At 51.8% G+C, this 11,825-nt stretch overlaps 1 long non-coding RNA gene across 2 annotated transcripts; it reads right to left on the reverse strand.

Moving 5' to 3' along the window:
- Positions 1–245: 245 nt before the first annotated feature.
- On the reverse strand, positions 246–11,360 carry LOC110130161 (uncharacterized). 2 transcript variants are annotated; one of them, XR_011483954.1, is made up of 4 exons: positions 6,098–11,360; positions 3,075–5,547; positions 2,811–2,973; positions 246–1,903 (listed from the first exon to the last, which is right to left on the reverse strand). It is a non-coding gene; the product is annotated as an uncharacterized lncRNA (long non-coding RNA). The 2 variants fall into 2 exon arrangements; XR_011483953.1 differs by having other exon boundaries at positions 2,811–5,547.
- Between the last annotated feature and the right edge of the window lie 465 nt (positions 11,361–11,825).

Below are 11,825 nucleotides of genomic sequence, written 5' to 3' on the forward strand. Positions count from 1 at the left end.
CCTGATGGGGCCATTAATATTCCAGGGAAGATTAACTCCCCCTCTCCTTCCTCCCCTGCAGCTGCTGGGCTCCCCTGACTGATGAGGGCCTGGGGCTCAGACAGAGATGTTGCTGGAACCCAGGCAGGAGGCTGCCTGAGATGACCTCAGCGGCCCCTTCCAGGCTTCAGCTGAGACGGGGGTGGGGGCAGAGGGTGTGGGAGAGGCTGTGTGGAGCTACCTGCGGTCCCGGGACTTCACATGGAAACTCAGGGCTCTCGTTCAGTTGTTTTATTTGGCTCAGAGAACGCACATGATGTCCCCACAGTCACACGGCAGAGCGGAACCCAGAACTCCTTTTGGCTGAGTGACCTTTGCATATATCAGACCCAAGGGCCTGGGCGGGTGGACAGCACCCCTTCACCGTCCCCAAAGGCCTTTGGTGACAAGAATGGTGTCCTCTGGGGGCTGCTGGCAGGGCAGCCTTCACGAGCCTTGCCTGCCTCACTGGGCAGCCTCCGCCCGGGCCTGCTGGAGAGTGAGGGGGACGCGGGCTGCCTGACAGCGGCCCGGTGACTCTGGAGGTGGCGGAGGCGCTCCAGGCAGAAAGTGGGAGGCAGCAGAAAAGGGAGCCCAACCCCCCAAAGCTGATGGAAAGGCACACGTTTCCTTCGAATCCCAGTTATTCTCTGCCAGCCTCCAGCTCCCAACCATGTACAGGCACAAAGACCCACTTCACACACTGCACCTACCACACAGCACACAGCACACACACCCACACATATACACACACCCACACACCACGTACACGCTCAAGAGTGCACAGAACGCCTCCATTCCCTGGCTTTTGGTTAGCTCGTACATGCTGCTGCTGGTGCCCAAGCCGTGTCTCTGGTCCAGCCTCCCTCCAAGCTCCAGACTCCTACCTCTGTGACACCACACCTCCTGGGATTTGCACCCTGGGTGGTCCCTTGCCCTTGAACTTGGGCTGGCCCCAACCACATGGCAGAAGCGATGCCATATGGCTTTCAAGGCTGGAGCATGAGAAGACTCACCGCCTAGTATCCTGGGGTGCTCACTCCTGGGACACTCCTTGGAATCCCGCCTCCATGCTGGGAGAGGTGCCGGTGGCAGCCTCGATTCAGCTCCCGGTCCTCACCGCCTGCCCGCTGTATGAGGGAGGCACTTTGGATGCCCAGCCCTGTCGCACTTCCAGATGACTCCTTCTTCCAGCCCCCTGGGAGATCCTAAGTTAGCAATGCCTGGTAAGCCCAGAAAAACCATGGGAGGTCAACTGATGTTTGAAGCTACTAAGTTTTGAATGGTTGGCCATAGATCATCAAACACAGGATAAGCCTAAGAGAGACTTAAGTCAGACTTTGGTGGACTTTGGGGGAATCCTGACTATGCCACTTCTGTGGGTTGTCTTGTGGGGTCACCATTAAGGGTAAAGTGGGGCTTCTCCTGAAAGGAATCAACAATTGCTCATCCTGGGCACAAATGAATTTGGGCAGAGGAAAGGAGGATATGGGCTAAGTTTTAGACTTGGGATGTTATGGGTAGATTCAGCTGCAGTTAACAGAAAATCCTCAAATAGCAGTTGCTCACAGTGTAGTTTGTTTCTCTCTTATGTGAGTGATGATCAGAGGTAGATGGTTGAGGCTGATTTGGCACCCTAGAATCAGTGGCCCAGGCTCCAGGGTGTTGCTTTGCAAATTTTGGGGATATCTTTCCTATTGTATTCTGTATTCTATTTACCATAGTATACAACATAAAGGGTACTCCCTGAAGTTGGGCAATGTAGATACTCCCAAACTTTTTTCTTTCTTGTTGTTAACTGTATGTGATTTCCAGTTCCAAGTTCTCCACAACATCATGATCCAAAGTTGCTGCTGGAGTGCCAGACATTGCACCTGCCTTCCAACTGTCGGGAAGGAAGAATGATGGCAGGTCACACCTTTTTTGCTATAGGCACTTGGAAATGATACTACCCATTTATACCCCCATTAGCAAGACTTAGTCATATGACCACATCCAACAGCAAGTAAGGTTGGAAAATGTTATTGTGGATGGGTACATACCCTGCGGCACATCCCAGCTGTCAGTCCTCTCCCACGTGTTCAGCCCAGACTAGACAGCTGGAGACATGCTGGACTCCTCCATCTCACCCCCAGCCACCCTAACCCTGTCACCAAGGCACTCCTCCTCCCACTTAGCATTCTCTACCTCTGCCTCCATCAGCCTCTTGTAATCTCATCTGGCAGTCACCTCTGAATGACTTGTCCCCTCCTCTGTCTTCCCCTTCTCTGCATTGCCACCAGAGCCTCCCACCCTGGCCAGCTTTGGAGCTGAAACAGCTCCTCCAGCTGTTTCCCACTGCCTCCTAGGTAGATAAGAGTTGCAGCTGCCTTCCTCACTTCAGCTGCACTGAACTGTTGGGAAGATTCCCGCCCCCCCCCACCCACCCCCCGCTACACACCTGCTGCACATCTGGCCCCTTCCAGCAGGTTCTCGACACATGTTATTGCTAGTGCTCAGAACCTCCTGTGACAGGGTGAAGTTTCAGCAGAGGAGCCTGAGGCTCGGGGAGGTTAGGACACATGCCCAACATCCCAGAAGCTGAGCTGGATTTGAACCCAAGTTGGCCTTGCTCCAAAGTTGGTGCCATCTCCTCCAGCTGTGCCCTAAGTGGCCGACCTCCAGCATGTCACATACAGTCCTATTCTCGTGTTCACCACATTCAGCATACACACCATCCTACCCTTGGGGCCTCGTTCTAAGACAGATGCATTTTCAAATTCTCAAAGGTGGCTTAACATAAAGAATCTTACCCGCTTCCCTAAGGGAACCAGCTGCTCTGTCCAGGTAAGTTTTTACCTCCCCTGGCCTTCACACGTGCTGCCGGGCCCTGTCTGCACTGCAGCTGTACGCTCCCTCCTTCTTGCAAGGCCAGCTCCGCCTCATCTGTGAGGTCTCAGCTTCAATGTCACTTCCCTACAGAATGTAAAATGGTGAGACTTTGGAAAACAGTGTGGCAGTTTTTAAAAAGGTTAAATGCACCGCATAGTCCAGCAATTCCACTCCTAGGAAGCTACCTGAGAAATGGAAATACACATCCACGTGAAGACTAGCTGTGAAGGGTTTATAGCTGCTTCATTCATAATAGCCCCCAACTGGAAGCAACATAAGTGTCCATCACCTGTGGAATGAATGAACACAACAGGGTCTGTGCATACAATTGAGTACTATGCACAGTAAAAAGTCATAAACTACTGCTACAATGTGGACCTTCGAAACATGCCAAGTGAAAGAAGCCAGACATGTGAGATCATATATCATGATTCCATTTATATAAAATTTCCAGAAAAGGCAAATCTAAAGGACAGAAAATTGATTAGTGGTTAGTCCAGCTAGTGGAACAGGACTAACTGTATATAGGATTAAAGAATCTTATCAGGTGGATGAAAGTGTTTCATAACTGGATTATAGTGATGGTTGCATGACATTGTAAATTTACTAAATATCATTGACTTGCACATTTGAATATATAACTCAGTAAAGCTGTAAAATAAGGTATTTTAAAAAGTCATTTCTCCAGAGCAGCCTTCGCTAACACCTGTTCCCCAGTAGTCTTTGCCTTGTCTCATGGCCCATGCTGCGTCTCCCTCATGGGCCTGTGTCATGTGGGAACTCTCCGTTTGTGGGGTGATGTGCTTCCTGCAGACTTTCTTCTCTAGAATGGAGCCTGCATAGGGAAGGGCTGAGTCCATTTTGTTTTAAAATAATTGCGATATAATTTATACACCGTAAACCTACTCATATATAATTTATTGAATTAGTATATTCACAGATAAGTTCAACCATCACCAGTTTTTTAAATTTGGCCATGCGGCATGCGGGGTCTTAGTTCCCTGACCGGGAACTGAACCTATGCCCCTTGTATTGAAAGTGCAGTCTTAACCACTGGATCACCAGGGAAGTCCCCCACATCAAGTCAATTTTATAACACTTCATAAAGCCCCATACTCTTCAGTTACCACCTCCTAACCCTCTACTCAGCCCCCTCTCCTGCAAGTCACTAATCTACTTTGTAGATTTCCCTGCTCTGGACATTTCATATAGATGAATCACAATGTGTGGTATTTTGTGTTTTACTTTCCTCACTTAACAGTGTTTTTAAGGTTCGTCCATGCTGTAGCATGCCACAGCACTTCAGTCCTTTTTATGGCTGAATGAGATTCCATTGTATGGATACTACATTTTGTTTATCCATTCATCAGACATTTCCCACCCCACCCCACCCCCACCTTTTAGCTAGTGTGAATAATGCTGCTATATTCATATACAAGCTTTTATGTGGACATATGTTTTCATTTCTCTTACATGCCTAGGAGTGGAACTGCTGGGTCACATGATAACTATGTTTAGCTCTTTATGCTCGACCACTTTCCAAAGTGGCTGTACCATTTCACGTTCCCAGAACAAATGTCTGAGGGCTTAGTCTCTCCACATCCTCACCAACACTTGTTATCTGATTTTCAGATGATAGCGCTCCTGGTGGGTGTGACGTGATGTCTTCCTGTGGTTTTGATTTGCATTTCCTGATGACTAAGGACGTCAAGTGCCTTTTTATGTCTTTATTAGCTCTTATTTATCTTCCTTGGAAAAATTTCTATTCAGATTTTTTATCCATTTTTAAATTGGTTTGTCTCTTTTAATTAATATGTTATAAGAGTTTAAAAAAAATTTTTGCTCTGCCAAGTCTTCATTGCTGTGCACGGGCTTTGTCTAACTATGGCAAGCAGGGGTTACTCTCTAGTTGCGGTGTGTGGGCTTCTTGTTGCAGAGCACAGGCTCAGCTGTTCCAAGGCATTGGGGTCCCCCCGGCCCAGCAATTGAACCCGCAGCCCCCGCATTGGCAGGCAGACTCCTAACCACTGGCCCAGCAGGGAAATCCTGTCAGAGTTCTTTATTCTAGATACAAGTGCTTTCTGGAGATCTGGTTTGCAAATATTTCGCCCTATTCTAGTGCTTGTCTTCTCACTGTCTTGATGGTGTCTTCTGAAGCACATAAGTTTTACACTTTTCTTGAAGTCAAATTTATTTTTTCTTTTGTACTTGTGCTTTTGCTGTCACAGCTAAGAATCCATTGTCAAATCTGACATTCTGAAGACCTGCCCCCAGGTTCCCTTCCAATAATTTTATGGTTTTAGCTTTCATGTTTACTTCTTTGTTCCGCTTTGCGTTACTGACATCACTTAATGCCGTTGGGTAAGGGCCCAACTTTATTTTTTGCACGTGGCTCTCCAGTTATCCCATCACCGTTTGTTGAAAATACTCTTCTTTCTCCCCAGTGAATGGTCCTTTTACCCTTGTTGAAATCACTTGACTGTGGACACATGGTTTTACTTCCAGACTCTCAGTTCTTTCCCGTTGATCACATGTGTATCCTGAAGCCACACAGTTTCAGAGTTTGTTGCTTTTCTTCACTACATTGCCTGGAATATGGTGAATCAAATATCTGTGGGATGTTCAAAGCCCAGCAATCAAATACCACCAGGAACACACCTGTAATAAAACATTTAGGCTTATTTAGTTTGCTGCGGCAAAGGAGAACATACCTACCAAAGATTCCCCAGAGTGTCTGGAAAGAAGAGTTCTGAGAGGGGCGTCCTAGAGGGTTTGGGCTGGTGCTGAGTGATTTGGAGGAGAAGCTGGGGAAGCAGAGGCTAATCTGGGGATGGCACTGCCTAGAAGGGAGGCTATTCATGGCTGGGGTCTTAGTTTTTATCTGGGAGGTGGGAGAGTTAAAATAGGGAGACAGCTGTCCCTCTAAGAGGCTGGCCCCCATGGCCTTGTTTGGCTGCTCCCTGATCATAGTCTTGGTTCCTTTGGGAACTTCTTGTCTGATGGTCAGTAGGGCTGTTTTTGACTTTGTGTAAGTAAACAAATGGTCCCTGCTAAGGAAGAACTAGATAGCAGGCCAAGACCGACCCTGACTATCCTATGACACCCACTCTGATGTTTGCTTTAGGGGCCAACCCAGGGACAAGGTGCATGTGGGGTTGCAGGAGGTACCCTCAGTGGATGATGGCCAGAGCCTGGGCCACTGACTTACTGTGTTGCTTGGCCAGTTATTCAGACTTCTTGGTCCGCGGTGTCCTCATCTGTGATGTAAGGAGATCAGACAAGACAGTGCCTGGGCCACCTCCTAGTTTCTTATCCATGATCTAGTTGTATTCCTGGGCTATTTCAGAGAGAGGGAAATTTCTGCTGATAAACCTATTTCACCAGTGCCCCCACACGAGCGCATGTGCGTGCATGCACATAGACACACACATACACATATTCTGACTCATCTGGCCCGAAGTCCCTAATCCGATCTTTTAGCTCAGCATCTCCCAGACATTTGGATTGGATACTCTGGCAAAATTTTCCAAAAACACCTATTTTGAAGATCCACAAATGGTTGCCAATATTTTATTCTGTCAAAGAGGATATTAAAAATCACAAGTACTACCACCTCTTGCAACCCTGTGTCATAAAATAATAAAAAATAAATTAAAATATAGGATAGTACTCTCAAATTGCCCACGTTCTCCTCATTCTTGGATGACAGAGAAAACTGATGGAATGAACAATTCTGATCCTTATCTGAGTTTGGGAATGGGTGCTTTATCTTATAATGGCTTTAGCTCTCATTAAAATGCAAATACTGTGGGAGAGCCAGCCTCAATAGTCCATAAAGCAGTGATGGGTTCTAGGATGACGGTGGGAGGTTGGCAGGTGAAAGTGGGGCTGGGAAGTACTCAGATGGGGCTTTGAACACCAGGTCTCTGGCAGCTCCAGTGACCTGAGGGGGAAGGACCAGCACCCATGTCCCCAGGCACATCTCAAAAGCCTCTCTAAATGTGAGGCTGGAAATACTATCCTGGGAGAAGGGATTGGGACCTGGTGCTAATCAAATGAAAACAGAACCAGACGTCTCCTTGACCGTGAAGCTGAGCCTCTTGATGCCTCCTCAGTTGCCACCTACTACTTCCAGTCATTTCCACCTCCAGTGTTTGCCCAAAGCCTGTGAGAAACACTCTGTGCTGTGTGTGTGTGTGATTCCAACAATTGCATAAGTGTTTTTTTGTGGCAGACTGTAGGAAGTGGAGAGTAAATAGTCCACCCCCAGAACACTGTTGTGCTACTTTTTTTAAACTCTTGTATCACAGGACAATACATGGTACCCATGGGTTCACTCTGGACTGTGAGGAACTGCATCCAACAAGGGTATTCCTCCCATACCCCCAGGTCCATTCTCCCAGCGCCAAATGTGCACTGTGCTACTGTTCCTTTAAAAAGTACACCCATGTTGCCAGAGGGAACCAATCAGCAGGTGGGGGAGGAGCTACTTGGGCCTGACCACAGTCACAGCAATTAAAAGCCTGTGGGAAGCCCCAAGAGTGACAGCCTCCTGAGGGAGCCTGGGCAAACCTGCTTAAAGGGACAGTGTCCCAGATGAGTTGCTTGGGTGTTATCAAACTCCAGAGTCCCTGAACTGACCAATGCATTCTCAGAGTGACTGCTGTCCCCACCTTCCCACAGATGATAATTTGCTGGGAAAGACGAGTGATTTATCTGTCTAATTGGGCTTGTATTTGCATTTTAAATCACGCTCTTTTGCTAAACTAATGGACCCCCTATTTATAGATGACTCCAACACAAAGTGACTACTAATTACTACAATTAATATCACGTTAAGGGCTTGCCAGCCAACTTCACAGCAACTTGTATCGCCTACTCATTTTCAATTAAGGCACATTGACAGGGAGAATACGTGGTTATTAAGAGCAGGCCCTGGTGTGTAATTACTGCTCACAAGGTCATTAAGTGACTCCCCTGCAGAGCTGGCACCTTGGAGCCTGGGGACTGGGGGCCTAGATCCGTGTCCCACCCAGGGCCTGGGAAGCCTCAGTGCCCCCAGGTCGCTGGCGGACGGGGGCCTGGCTCTGAGCTGTCTGGAGGTGGAGCAGCTGATGTCTGGATGGCTTGGTGCTGGGATGGGAGAGTCAGGAACGGAGGCTGGAGGGGATGATCCGCCCTCTCTTGAAGTCAGCAGTTTGTGGCAGCCCCCAGAGAGCCGGCAGCACTGCAGTCCTCCTGGAGCAGCTTTCAGCAAGTGTCTGTGGGGACAGACAGGAAGTCGGCAGCAGGGCTGGAGGGGTGAGGGGAGGAGAGGCCAGGAAGAAGACAGCTGCCTAGCAGAGTGTGGGGGTGGGCCGGGGAGCCTGGGAGGGTGAGTGAGCTCTGTGCCCCATATGCTGGGGAAGAGTCCCTTCTGACTATGAGGAGGTAGGGAACGCTGTGGCAGAACAGAAAAAGGATTGGCAGGGGTGGGTGGCAGTGGCAGAAGCCAGGGGGAGTGGGCATCTCAAGGGGGTGCTCTGTAGCTGACTGTTCCCCAATTCCTCTCTACACAGCGGCCATGGCTGACCCACCAGGGTTAAGGTACAGTGGGAAGGCTCCGGGGGCCGGTCTCTACTTTCCCAATGGCCAAACCCAGGCCAAGCAACCTGTGCACTCAGGGCCAAGACCCGTGGCTGGACTGGGGACCTGTGACAGGCAACCCTGGTGGTGGTACGCTGGAGTCGCCCCGAGAGCCAACGGGGGGGGGGGGGTGGCGTGCCCCATTCAGCTTTCAGGGATTTATTCAAGGTTTAGCATTGACATGGTGGAGGATTTAGACCAGGGAAATCACTGGTCTATAGCAGACGCTATAACTTGGAGAACTGGTTGTTAGATATTTACCTGCTAAGCCAGCTAAGCCTGCTGGGGGGGAGGGGGGGGGTGTGCCCTGGGCACTGAGGCACAAGGCCTTCTTTGAGTTACGTCTTCAGCACTCGGCCCCGTGTACACATAGTGTACACGGCATCACCCTCTGTGTTTCCTCAGCTGAGTTCAACAGGGCCCCACTGCACTGACAGCCCTCCCCAGGCTCTGTCCTCCTTGCCCGCTCCACCCCGCTGCCTCGCTTCTGGGCACCCGGGCCCTTTCTGAGTCGCCTCTCCCAGCTTCCCATCCCACCCCTGCTCTCCTCAGTGACAGAGCTGGCGGAGGGAAGGGGGACAGGCAGAGGCCTCATCAGGATCAGGTCGCCTGCACAGGAGCGGGGCCGGCTTACATAAGAGAGGCATTTTTCCTCCCACCTTCACATGGCCTGGTGGTCCTGGCCCGGTTCTGCGTGGTGCCATGGCCGTCTGGAGCCTGTCGCTCAACGTGCCTTCTGCCACGTGGACAGAGGTAGCAGCCATGGCTTGTCTGCCTGCAGGCAGGGCAGGGGCACGCTTGTCCCTTTGAGGCACTTCCTGAAACCCAGGCCCGGCAGCTGTCCTGGGGTGGCTGCGGGGCACCATGTGCCAGAACGATGGACGTTGGTGAGGAGGGCAAGGGCACCTGGCCATAGCTGCTGCCGGCTCACACCCCACCATCGCTGCAGCCGGGGGATGTGCAGAAGTGGCTCAGAATCCAGGAGCCTGGGGAGCCTGGACTGGCCACCAAGCCTCTCCCTGCTTCCAGGCCCGGGACTCAGCATTCTCACCTTGGAGCTGGGCAGCCTCCTCCAACAGCACAGGGGTGCAAGGCTGAGATGTGGCAGGAGCTGGCTGTGTGGCCCCCAGGGCGCTCCCGTGGAGGGGCAGGGAGGAGCCATGGGCCTTAGATGCAGAAACGGATCGTGGGAGGGTGGCATGCGGCAGGGTCCGGGACGAGATCAAGGGCATTTCAGACTGATGAGCAGCAGAGGTCACAGACGGGCAGGGGGTGCCTGGAGCCAGGCTGGCATTTAGGTGGGCCCAGAAGCGTGGGCTGGGCGGGGAGCCGGGTGGACCAGGGTGGTTAGGGAGCCCATGTGAAGGTTTGGGGTTCCAAGAGCACCTGTTTTGTGTCACGCATTTTGCTTGGAGTTGGAAATGCTCAGTCATGTTTTTTCCCTCACCGCGCTCCTCTGAGAGGCGTTTTCTCCCCATTTCACAGTGGAGGCTAGCGAGGCCCTGAGGGGTTAGGAAGAGCTGCCAAGCCAGGGATGGGGGGTGGCAGGGGCTGCTGCTCACTCACTGCCAAGAAGTCACCTTTGTGCTGGGCTCAGGGGCTGGGAAGTACTGGGAGGGCGATAGAGGGCCCAGAGGGCTGTCCTTAGTCCTGGGAGCTGCGTCCCAGCCCTGCAGAGCCAGGAAAGGTCCAGCCCATCCCCACTCACTCAGCCTCCACCCTTTAGCCACCGCCCCCCACTCCTGTGTTCCCCTGACCTCCAGCAGGTAAAACCTGGGCCTCCTCAAACCTGTGCCTCTGGGTACCTCCTCCTCCCACCTCCTGGCTCAACTCGGGGTTCAGAAGGCTGTCAGAAGGCTGCACCTCCACCCCCGGGTCCTGTCCTCTGCTCCTCAGAGTGGTCTAGAACTGGGAGGGAGGTGGGTGGGGAACAGGCTGTTACTGCCCACCAGTGGGGAGAGAGCATACAGTAGACACTAAATTAATGCTAATCAATGCTCTTCCCCATCAAAACACAGAGTTTTGTGAGAATTTCTGGTTATTCATAAAAATCTGTGAATATCTTTTATGAGAGTTTAAGCAAATGAAAGATTAATTCCCCCCCCCAGATTTCATGCACTAGTGAAGCTGAATATGTTTAGATACGCGGTTTTGAGGCCCAAACAGAGGTTTTGAGTGCCATGCTGAGCAGATCCAGGTGCCTGTGCTTTGGAAGGGAGGAGATGGCGGGGATCACCTCTTCCCAGGCTGGGCGTGGTGGTCACACCCCTGCCAAGTCCACCTGTCTTCTCCCACTTGCTGATTCTGCTCCACCAGAAAGTGGCCCATGTCCACTCCACCCCCGGGCCCTTCCTTTTCCCTTGATCACGGCTCCTGATCTCATTCTGGTCCTCTCTGCCCCTGGCTGCTGGGCCTGCCTCAGGGCCCATTGTCTTGGCCAAACCCTCACATTCATCAAGTCAGCTCATCAGCACCTGTCCTGCCAGGCCCTTCCCCCTGAGCAGCTGGGCACCGCTGCAACCAACCGCACATCCCAACAGGTCAGGCAGGCTCCTAGTTAGCCTCTAGCTAGCACCTAGGCAGAGTCTAGATAGTCCCCTCTGATCCCCAGAGCCTTCCCACCTCACAGACGGATGAGCAGCAGAGAAGAGGACCCTGACCTCCCTTCCTCGTCGCCCCCTTCACCCTCTCCTTCCTGAGGCCTCGCCTTCCCAGTGGGAGCACCACCCTCGCTCCTGTGAGGACCTGAGACACAGGGGCCACGCTGGGGCCAGACTGTGGTCCTCCCGGGGACCCTGCAGCAGCTGAGGGAGGCTCCCTGCTTCCTTTGCCCAGACTGCTCCCAGCCCCTGCGCCCCACGCGGCCACCCCCCCTCAAGAGCAGGGAGGCCCCGACCCCAGGAGCGGTGGCTGTCCACCTCTGCCCTGCCCTGCTGCGCTCTGGTCGTAGTTCTTTCGATGCACACACAGCCGTCAGACATCACAATAGCTTACGGTGGATGGTGCCGGTATCCATGGCTTGCAAAGGAGAAAATTTCACTCTGGGACCCAAAAGACATGGGTCTCAGTCACTCAGAGCTTTGTGTAACAAAGTTTAAAGAAAATGATAGGGAAAGCCACCAGCGAAAGGCCCTGGAAGCGGGTAGGTGAGTACCCACCCTCGTGAGTTTAAGTGGGTCTCTAGACTTCTCAGCTGGCTGCTGAGAACAGATGAAAAGAATACCTCAAGGTTGGAAGAGCTCCACCAGACCTTTTCCCAAGGCATAAATCCTAAGATAGCTTCAGCACAAGGTGAGCCAGGGAACACAGGG

This window comes from Odocoileus virginianus, chromosome 27 (genome assembly GCF_023699985.2).
Source record: "Odocoileus virginianus isolate 20LAN1187 ecotype Illinois chromosome 27, Ovbor_1.2, whole genome shotgun sequence".
NCBI classification, from domain to species: domain Eukaryota; kingdom Metazoa; phylum Chordata; class Mammalia; order Artiodactyla; family Cervidae; genus Odocoileus; species Odocoileus virginianus.